Here is an 11,489-nt window from a genome sequence, read left to right as displayed (position 1 = left end):
CTTTTTTCTAATGAAAATATACCTAACCTACTCAACCTCTCTTCATAGCTAGCACCTTCCATACCAGGCAACATCCTCGTAAACCTTCTCTTCACCCTCTCCAAAGCGTCCACATCCTTTTGGTAATGTGGCGACCAGAACTGTACGCAGTATTCTAAATGCGGCTGAACGAATGTCTTGTACAATTTTAACATGACTTGCCAGTTCTTATACTCAATACCCCGTCCAATGAAGGCAAGCATACTATATGCCTTCTTGACCACTCTATCCACCTGTGCAGCAACCTTCAGGGTACAATGGACCTGCACTCCCAGATCTCTCTGCCCATTAACTTTTCCCAAGGCTCTTCCGTTCATTACATAATTCGCTCTAGAATTAGTCTTGCCTAAATGCATCACCTCATATTTTTCTGGATTGAAAACCATCTGCCACGTTTCCACCCAACACTCCAGTCTATCTATATCCTCCTGTATTCTCTGACAGTCCCTTATGCTTTCTGTAGGGCAGTCAGTCATTTGGAGACAGTGCCTGTTTAATCACTGTAAACAAAAGACGCGATCACTGTTGGAAACACATCTTTGATGCAATGTTTCCATCGGGACCTGGAGATCTCCTTCGGATAATCCGATTTTCGGATAATTGGTATTCGGATAATCGAGGCTCCTCTCTACACAAGCTTATTGTGGCTTCCTGAAATTTTCCACCTGGTGGATGCCAATAGTCCAACAATGGCAGGACTACCTGTATGCAGATTTCAGTAGTCAAAATGCATTAGATTCAAACCATATCCACAGTGATAAGAACAGATCATGCACAATACAATCAAATCAGTTGAAGTGGAAGATATTCTTAAGGTTGATCTGATAGCCTTTACCCAGAGCTAGTCAGAGCATTGTTTTATCCAATACATCTAAAATCAGACAAATATTTTTCAAGCTGCTTGAACTTGCAAATACATTTTTATCCTTAATAATTTCACTAGATCTTGTGAAAACATCTGTAGGCAGCAGATTTTCTACATTAAGGTCAATATTAAGGGGCAATTTAGACACAGAAACAGTAACAGTCACAGTTTGAATTCATGCTACACAGTGAAACAGCTCAACAATTTCCCTGTACCTGTACTAATACACATTTATTTAACAAACACTCTGGAGAAAAATTCAAGTCTTTCACGAACATCAGGGTTTGAGCCTGCCACTTGTCTCAACGAATAACTAACAATCTTTTAGGCTAATTTATCAGACAAAAATTGAGTTACTTCATAAAACATAGAACGTTACAGCACAGTACAGGACCTTTGGCCCTCGAATTTGCACCAACCTGTGAAATTAATCTTATGCCCATCTAACCAACACCGTTCCATTATTATCCATATATATGTCCAATGCCCATTTAAATGCCCTTAACGTCGGCGAGTCTACTACCGTTGCAGGCAGGCCATTCCACGCCCCACTACTCTCTGAGTAAAGAAACTACCCCGATATCTGTCTTAAATCCACCCCTCAATTTAAAGCTATGTCCCCATGTGTTAGCCTTCACCATCCGACGAAAAAGGCTCGCCCCTACTACTCTCTGAGTAAAGAAACTACCCCTGATATCTGTCTTAAATCCACCCCTCAATTTAAAGCTATGTCCCCATGTGTTAGCCTTCACCATCCGACGAAAAAGGCTCAAAATCTACCCCCATCTAACCCTCTGACTATCTTATACATCTCTATTAAGTCACCTCTCAACCTTTTGCTCTCCAACGAAAACAGCTTCAGTTCCCTCAGCCTTTCCTCGTAAAACCTTCCATCCATACGAGGCAACATCCTAGTAAATCTCCTCTGAATCCTTTTCTACATCCTTCCTATAATGCGGTGACCAGAACTGTACGCAATACTCCAGATGTGGCCTTACCAGTGTCTTGTACAGTTGAAGCATGACCTTGTGGCTCTGAAACTCAATCCCCACACCAATAAATGCCAGCACACCATATGCCTTCTTAACAACCCTATCAACCTGGGTGGCAACTTTCAGGGAATTATGCACCTGGACACCGAGATCTCTCTGTTCATCTACACTGCCAAGAATTTTACCATTAGCCCAGTACTCTGCAATCCTGTTACTTCTTCTGAAGTGAACTGCCTCACACTTTTCCGCATTAAACTCCGTGTGCCATTTCTCAGCCCAGCTCTGCATCTTATCTATGTCTTTAACCCATAACATCCTTCAGCACTGTCCACAAATCCGCCTACTTTAGTTTCATCCACAAATTTATCAACCTATCCTTCTATGCCCACCTCCAGATTATTTATGAAAATGACAAACTGCCCTGGCCCCAAAACAGATCCTTGCAGCACACCACTGGTATCTGAGCACAAGGATGAACATTTCTCATCAAGCACCACCCTCTGTCTTCTTTCACCTAGCCAATTTCTGATCCAAACCGCTAAATCACCTTCAATTCCGAAACTCCATATTTTGTGCAATAGCCTACCATGTGCAACCTTATCAAATGCCTTACTGAAGTCCATATATACCACATGTGCAACCTTATCAAATGCCTTACTGAAGTCCATATATACCACATCAACCGCTTTACCTTTATTCACATGTTTTGTCACCTTCTCGAAGAACTCCATAAGGTTAGTGTGGCACAATCTTCACAAAACCATGTTGACAATCCGTAATCAAATTATTCCTTTCCCCCAGATGATTATAAATCCTATCTCTTATAAACTTTTCCAACACCTTACGCATAACCGAAGTAAGGCTCACTGGCCTATAATTACCAGGTTATCCCAAATGCCCTTCTTAAACAAGGGAACAACATTTGCTATTCTTCAGTCTTCTGGCACTACTCCTGTTGACAATGGTGACATCAAGATCGAAGCCAAAGGCTCTACAATCTCCTCCCTGGCTTCCCAGAGAATCCAAGGATAAATCCCATCTGGCCCTGGGGTCTTATCTATTTTCAGATTTTGTAAATTGCTAAAACTTCATCTTTGTCAACCTCAATCTCATCTAATCTTGTAGCCTGTATCTCCATATTCTCACGAACATTGCCCTTTTTCAATGTGAATACTGACAAAAAGTATTCATTAAGCACTTCCCCTATGTCCTCAGATTCTACATACAACTTTCCACTACTACCTTTGATTGGCCCTAATTTACCCTAGTCATTCTTTTATTCCTGATAAACCTATAGAAGGCCTTAGTTTTCTTTGATTCTACCATCAACAACTTCTCATGTCCCCTCCTGGCTCTTCTTTGCCCTCTCTTTAGATCTTTTCTGGCTAACTTATAACTCTGAAGCCCCTTAACTGAGCCTTCATGCCTCCATCCTCATATTAGCCTTCTTCTTCCTCTTGAAAAAGCTTCAACTTCTTTAGTAAACCATAGCTCCCTCTCTTGACAACTACCTCCCTGCCTGATATACTTGTCAAGGACCTGCAGTAGCTGTTCCTTCAATAAGCTGCACATTTCAAGAGAGTCCGTCCCCTGCAGTTTCCTTCCCCATCCTTTGCATCCTAAATCTTGCCTAATTGCATGATAATTGCCTTTCCCCAGTTATACCTCTTTCCCTATCCCTGCCCATTACTATTATAAACATAACTGAATTATGGTCACTATCGCCAAAGTGCTTATCTACCTCCAAATCTAACATCTGGCCGGGTTCATTCCCTAATACCAAATCCAATATGGCATCTCCCCTTGTTGGCCTTTCTACATACTGTGTTAGAAAACCCTCCTTCACATATTAAACAAAAACGGACCCATCTAAACTACTCGAACTATTGTATTCCCAGTCAATATGGGGAAGTTATAAGTCCCCCTTAACAACTACGCTGTTACTCTCGCTCCTATCAAGAGTCATCTTTGCTATCCTTTCCTCTACATCCTTGGAACCATTCGGAGGCCTATAGAAAATTCCCAACAGGGTGACCTCTCCTTTCCTGTTTCTAATCTCAGCCCAAACTACCTCAGTGGATGAGTCCTCAAATGCTCTCTTAACTGCTGTAATACTACCCTTGTCTAACAATGCCACACCTCTGCCTCTTTTACCACATTCTCTGTTCTTGCTGAAACATCTAAATCCTGGAATCTGCAACAACCGTTCCTGTCCCTCCTCCAGCCATGTCTCTGAAATGGCCACAACATCGAAATCCCAGGTACCAACCCATGCTGCAAGTTCACCCACCTTATTCCGGACGCTCCTGGCATTGAAGTACACACATTTCAAACCAACATCCTGATTGCCAGTACCCTCTTGCCACCTTGTAAACCTATCCCTGACCTCACTACTCCTGTACACTGGAATTACAATTCAGGTTCCCATTCCCCTGCTGCATTAGTTTAAACCTTCCCCCCACCCACCCTTAAGAGCATTAGCAAATTTCCCTCCCAGGATATTGGTACCCCTCTGGTTCAGATGAAGACCATCCTCTTTATAGAGGTCCCACCTTCCCCAGAAAGAGGTCCAAATATCCAAGAATCCAAAACTCTCTCCTGCACCATCCCTGCAGCCACGTGTTCAGCTCTGCTCTCTCCCTGTTCCTCACTTCACTAACACGTGGCATGGGCAACAAACCAGAGATAACAACTCTGTTTGTTCTAGCTCTACGCTTCCATCCTAGCTCCCTGAATTTCTGCCTTAGATTCCACCCTTTCTTCCTACCTACCTATGTCATTGGTGCCTATGTGGACCACGACTTGGGGCTACTTCCCCTCCCCCTTAAGGATCCCGAAAACATGATCAGAGACATCACAAACCCTGTCACCTGGGAGGCAACACACCAATCGTGAGTCTCGTTTGTTCCCACAAAACCTCCTATTTGTCCCCCTAACTATGGAGTCCTCAATGACTAAAGCTCTACTCCTCTTCCTCCTTCCCCTCTGAGCAACAGGGACAGACCCTGCATCAGAGACCTGTGCCCCATTGGTATCCAAAATAGTAGCCTTGTTGTTGAGTGGAACCACCACATGAGACCGCTGCACTGCTTGCTGGTTCCCTTTCCTACCCCTAACAGCAACCCATCTACCTTCTTCACATGGCTGTGGAGTAACTACCTTCCTGTAACTCCTCTCAATAACCCTCTCCGTCTCCCAAATGATCTGAAGTTCATCCAGCTCCAGCTCCAGTTCCCTAACATGGTTCTCAAGCAGCTGGAGTTGGCTGCACTTCCCACAGATGCAGTCAGCAGGGACACTAGTGATGACCCTCACCTCCAATATACTGCAGGAAGAACATTCAACTGCCCTAACCTCAATTCCCATTATTCCAAATTCCCAAATAGACTTCCAGGAAAAAAAAGAAACACGAAAGAAAGCAATTGTCACCTTATCAACCGATGCACACAACGTTTTTTTTGGTTAGAGGAGGATGTTTGGGAGACACTAGCCGAGTAGTGTTTTGGGTAAAGCAACCGCTCAAATATGTGACCTCGTGACCTCTCCGACTACATCCAGGAACTGAAGAAAAACCGGAACTAAAAGAAATTTAAACCGTATACTCACATATCCTGACAGGCTCCGCTGCTCCCTGGTGACTTCTCCAACTGCGTCCAGGAACTGATGCAATCCTCCAATATAGAACTTCCATAATCTTCTATGTCCTTATTTACACTCACTGTAAACAAATTAAATGGTATTTATTTGTTACAATCTTACTGGTGCAATATTTTCTGGAATAATATTAGCCATTCCTACAAAAGCTTTTGTCTGAGTTTTCAATCTGCAGTCTGCCTTTAGGTATTTTGTACAAACTGGGAGCAGAAGTTGGCCATTTGGCCATTCAAACTGCTATGCCATTCAACAAGATCATAGTTGAACTGTTCATGTTCCAACTTCTACATTCCCATCTAACCCCCGATAACCTTTGATTGCTTTGTCCAAAAAGAATTTATCTACCCCTACTTTTAAAATATTCAGTGAACCTACCTCCGCCAACTTTTAAGGTAAAGAATTCCAAAGTTATAAAACATTCAGAAAAAGATTTCTCCTCATCTCTCTCCTAACAGAGTGTTCCTCAAGTTTAAGATAGATCCTTCAGTTCTGGATTCACCCAACACTAAACTCGTTTCCATATCCACCTTGTCAAGATCTTTCAGAACCTTATGAATTTCAATCAAATCCCATTCACTCTTCTGGACTCCAGTGAAAATAAGCCCAGTCTATCCAACATATCTTCATAACACAACCAAATCATTCCCCTGAATTGCCTCCAATACATTTACATCCTTACTTTCATATTTAATTCCTTTTGTAATAAAGGATAGCATTCCATGAACGCTCTTAATCATTTACTACACCTGTATTCTAACCTCTTGTGACTCATGGACTAGAACATGTTGATCTCTCTGCACATCATACTTCTGCAAATATTCACCATTTAAATAATCATCTGCTTTTAGACTTCCTGCTAAAATGAAAAACTTCACATCTTCCCACTTTATGCTTCATGTATGAGAATATCGCCCACTCACTTAACTTAGATATATTAGTCTACATCCTTCTTATATCATCTTCACAACATACTTTTCTATGTGTATGTCTGTGTCTTCTGCAAATGTAGCTACTATGCCTTTGATCCCTACCTCTAAATAATTGAAATGAATTGTAAAACATTGAGGCCTAAGTACAGACACATATTGACTCTATTTGCCACCACCTGCCAATCTGACACAGACTCATTTGCACAACCAGAAAAAATTCCAAATATGCTACAATGTAATTCCATTTATCACGAGGTCTTATTTGCACAATAGATTTTCATGTGGAACCTTATTAAATATATTTTGGGAATTGAAATACAGCATTCACTTTATCCAGACCACTTATTGTTTCAACGAATTCCAATGAGTTGGTTAAAAACAATTTCTCTTTCACAAAACCATGCTGACTGCTCCCTATTTCCTGGAGGGTTTCCAGGTGCCTAGTAATCTTCTTATTGATTCTAACACCTTCCACTTGACAGAATCAAGCTAACTGAATTAGGCTTTTTTAGATTTTAGATTTTTTTTAGATTCTACATTTTATTGTCACATGTACTCAAGTACAGGGGTTCAGTGAAAAGTGTATCATGCCATCACACATGGCGCCATCTTAGGTACCAAGGTTCAAAACAAAGCTTAGGTAAAAAGTAGTATTAGAAACGAAAATGAAAAATGTAAGCGTTACTTTATAGAATAGTAGCAAAATAAAGAATTAGTTAATAATTTACATTAAAGTCTTTCATAGTTTAAACTCGGAACAAAACGGAATAAGTTCAACAGTCTTCGATGAGTCCTCAGCTTATCTTGCTCTGCTATCTGTTCTCAGGGCCACTCCCACAGATACTGTTGCTGCTGCTGAAACCGCCAGCTCTCCGATCTCCTCATTGCCCCTGGGGAACATGCCCAGGCATGGTCCACTTGCACGCTGCCGAGACACTGCCATGAGCAGCTGAGAGACCAGGCCGGGACCCACCACACCACCGAGAGACCAGCCAAATACTGCTGAGAGACCAGGTTGCGAGCCGCTGGGACCCGTCACAAGTTGCAGAGAGACCAGGTCAGGACCTGCTGAAAGAGCAAAGGGGGAGAAAAGAGAAATAAATGAAAAAAAAGAGAAGGAAACCAAAGAAGTGAAGGTGCTCTGTTTGGAGCACCCTGCTTCCTGTTTGCTATATCCCTCCTTTTCTTGATAGTGGGGTTTTATTTGCTACTTTCCAGTTTAATGAAACTTCTTCAGAATGTAACAAATTTTGGAAAATGCATTTACTACTTTATTAGCCACATCTTTAAGACCTTGGGGTGAAATCTGCCCATCAGGACCTGGAAACTTATCAACCCATGGTTTCATCAGTTTGCTTGGCAATATTTCCCTGGCAACTGTAATTATATCAATTTCATCTTTTCCTTCAAACTCCTTATTTATAGGTAATACTGGGTATTTATTTATATTTTCCTCTATAATGAAGACATATGCTAAATATTCATTACATTTGCAATTTCTTTATTATCTATTAACCCTCCATTCTCACCTTCTGATTCACATTCACTTAACTTAATCTTTTCCTTTTTAGATATTTATAAAAATGCTTGCTACTTGTTTTTACATTTCCAGTTAGCTTCATCGCATGCTATTATTAATTAATCTTTTAGTCATTCACTGCCATTTGTATTTTGATTAGTCTTCTTCTTGGCCACTCATCTTAGCATAATTATAAGATTTACTTCAAGTTTGATGCTTTCCTTAAGTTCTTTAGTTAACCACATGTGGAGGGTCATCCCCTTAGAATTCTCCTTTATAATAGAAATATACATATTCTGAGTATTTTGAAATAGCTCTTTCAGTATCTACCATTGCCTCTCTACTGATCTATTTCCAAGCTTAATATCTCAAATCCATTCAGCTAACTGTTTTCATATCCACAGTTACCCTCGTCTAAGGCCAAATTACTACTCTTAGATACAATATTTGCCCTATCAAACTAGATGCAAAATTCAATCATAATATGGTTGCTGTTACCTAGGTACCACTTTTACTGAGGTCATTAATTAATCCTGTCACATTACACATTTTATGAGCTCTTCTTTGAGACTCTGTTTACCAATCTGTTTTTTCCAGTTTATATACGTGGCATTGTGGGTTACCCTACAGCAAGTGGACTGCAATGGTTCAAGAAGGCAACTCATCATCACCTTCTCAAGGCAGCTCAGAACAGACAATAAATGTTGGACAGCCAGCATCAGCCACATGTCATATACTGTCAATACTCAGAACCGAATCCATACCATTTTGCAGCTACATCTCTGGAATGGTTACCACATCATATTTGCTCACATCAATGTACGATATGAATTCACTTACATTGTTGTGAATGCACATTCAGATAGAGACATTTTTATTATCCATGGAGTATTTCATCTTGACTGCTGGTATATTCTTAGGGTTTTTTTTTCTCTTTGATCCTTCCTACCATTCTCTGAGCTTCATTTTTCATATTACTACATTGTTCCCCTGCCTCAACTCCATACCTTGGTTTGGTATATTTACTCATGCTTGATCCCTCACGCACTTCTCCATTTCCCTAGTTAAGCAGCTTGCAAGAACACCACGGCCTACACCATTCAGGTAAAGACAATCTTATCAGTACAGATCTTACTTTTCCCAATACCTGTGTCAGTACCTCACAAACTAGAACCCACTTTCTCACACCTATCTTCAAACTACACATTCACTTCTGTAATATTATTCAACCCTTGCCAATGTGCACATCGCTTGGGTAGTGATCCAGAACTTTGAGGTTCTATTTTTTTAAATTTAGCACTTAACTTCTCATACTCCCTCAGCAGAAACTCCTTCTCAGTTTGACCTATCCTGTTGGTCATTGCACTACCACTAGATCCTTCTCTTCTCTTCTTAAGTTCTTCTCCAGTCCAAAACAAATATCTCAAACACCAGCACTGGGCAGACAACACAGGTATCTGTGGACCCTCAATGTTTGCTGTATAGAGTCAATCTCCTCACTATATTGCCTCCAAAACTTCCAAATAGCTTGTTTTTTCAAATTCATCAATGGAATGTAGTCATCACTGGCTGGGGCAACATTTATTTCTAGTTATCCTCAAGCAGATAGGAAGATGGCGTCAAATTGCCTTCTTGAACCACTGAAGTCCATTTGGTACAGGTTGACGCACAATGTTGTTCAGGAGAGAGTTCAAGATTTTGATGCAGCACCACTGAAGGGAGATATATTTTCCAAGTGTATGGTGGTCATACCATTTAACTGCTTTCGTTGTCCTTCTAGATGGAAGTAGTCATGAGTTTAGACGACAGAATGAAGGAACCTTGGTGAATTTCTGCAGGGCATTTTGTAAATTGTGCACACTACTACAAATCGACCTCAGTGACGGAGGGAGTGAATGCTGTGGTCGTAGTGCCAAATAGGCTACTTTGCCCTAAATGGTGTCAAGCTTTCAGAGTATTGTTGGAACTGCACTCATCCAGCCAAACGTGGAATGTCCCACCACATTCCTGACTTATGCCTAACAGATATTGGACAGGCCTTTGAGAAATCAAGAGGTAGGTTACTTATTGCAAGATTCCTAATCTCTGACCCGCATTTGCAGCCACAGTATTTATATAGTTAGTCCATTTCTGTTTTTAGTCAATGTTAATCCTTATGATATTGATAGTGAGAGATTCAACAATTGCTGAACGGAGAGACCTAGGAGTGCAGGTTCATAGCTCCTTGAAAGTAGAGTGGCAGGTAGATAGGATAGTGAAGGCGGCGTTTGGTTTGCTTTCCTTTATTGGTCAGAGTATTGAGTACAGGAGTTGGGAGGTCATGTTGCGGCTGTACAGGACATTGATTAGGCCACTGTTGGAATATTGTGTGCTATTCTGGTCTCCTTCCTATCGGAAAGATGCTGTGAAACTTGAAAGAGTTCAGAAAAGATTTACAAGGATGTTGCCAGGGTTGGAGGATTTGAGCTATAGGGAGAGACTGAACAGACTGGGACTATTTTCCCTGGAGCGTCAGAGGCTGAGGGATGACCTTATAGAGGTTTACAAAATTATGAGGGGCATGGATAGGGTAAATAGGCAAAGTGTTTTACCTGGGGTCAGAGAGTCCAGAACTAGAGGGCATAGTTTTAGGGTGAGAGGGGAAAGATATCAAAGAGACCTAGGGAGCAACTTTCTCACGCAGAGGGTGGTATGTGTATGGAATGAGATGCCAGAGGAAGTGGTGGAGGCTGGTACAATTGCAACATTTAAGAGGCATTTGGATGGGTATATGAATAGGAAGGATTTGGAGGGATATGGGCCAGGTGTTGGCAGGTGGGACTAGATTGGGTTGGGATATCTGGTTGGCATGGATGGGTTGGACTGAAGGGTCTGTTTCTGTGCCGTACATCTCTATGACTATGCCTGTAATGCAATTGAATGGCAAAGGGCAACACTTAGAATCTCTATTGTTAGAGATGGCAATTACCAGGATATTGTGCAGGTCTTGCTGTATTTTTTATGTTTATCTTGAATGGCTTCCTGTACCACAGTGCCATGAGCAATCAACCAGCATGGCCCTCACTTCATCCAGAAAAGACGAGGATCTTGCACTGCTGCAGTTTGGATTCCCTTACCTGCCTCACTTGATATCGCTCTCATCTGTCCCTGATCACTCAAGTCACGGGACTTTAAAAGGGATGTGATCGCCTCTTGGACTAAAGTGTCCAGTAACAGCACCCCTCCCTGCTGCACTGCAGCTCAGCTTCTATTCTAATATCTCTGAGCCCAAAGTTCCTGCAGCTGCAAGCACACTGCACATGCAGTTGTTCTCCATCATCCTTGCATCCAGTAACTCCTACATTCTGCAATCACAACACATCCCTTTTCCTGTCATCTCTAATATCTCAATGAATCAGCAATTGCTCATTATTAGTTTACAATGAATACTCTATTGGGTTCCTATAAAGTGTAAAGTTCTAAGTACAGAGGTTAACTATCAAGTTTGCATG

At 41.4% G+C, this 11,489-nt stretch overlaps 1 long non-coding RNA gene across 1 annotated transcript in view; it reads right to left on the bottom strand.

Moving 5' to 3' along the window:
• The window catches only part of LOC122553696, a 71,208-nt gene extending 63,665 nt beyond the window's left edge, over positions 1 to 7,543 (bottom strand). Inside the window, exons 1-2 of the long non-coding RNA XR_006312792.1 lie at positions 7,208 to 7,543; positions 5,503 to 5,614 (exon numbers count right to left, since the gene is read on the bottom strand). This is a non-coding gene — a long non-coding RNA (uncharacterized LOC122553696). The remainder of the gene's footprint in view (positions 1 to 5,502; positions 5,615 to 7,207) is intronic.
• Between the last annotated feature and the right edge of the window lie 3,946 nt (positions 7,544 to 11,489).

The sequence above is a fragment of the Chiloscyllium plagiosum genome, chromosome 10, assembly GCF_004010195.1.
Source record: "Chiloscyllium plagiosum isolate BGI_BamShark_2017 chromosome 10, ASM401019v2, whole genome shotgun sequence".
NCBI classification, from domain to species: Eukaryota; Metazoa; Chordata; class Chondrichthyes; order Orectolobiformes; family Hemiscylliidae; genus Chiloscyllium; species Chiloscyllium plagiosum.
Note: the sequence above shows the minus strand (reverse complement) of the source record. Positions and strands in the feature narration are given on the sequence as shown.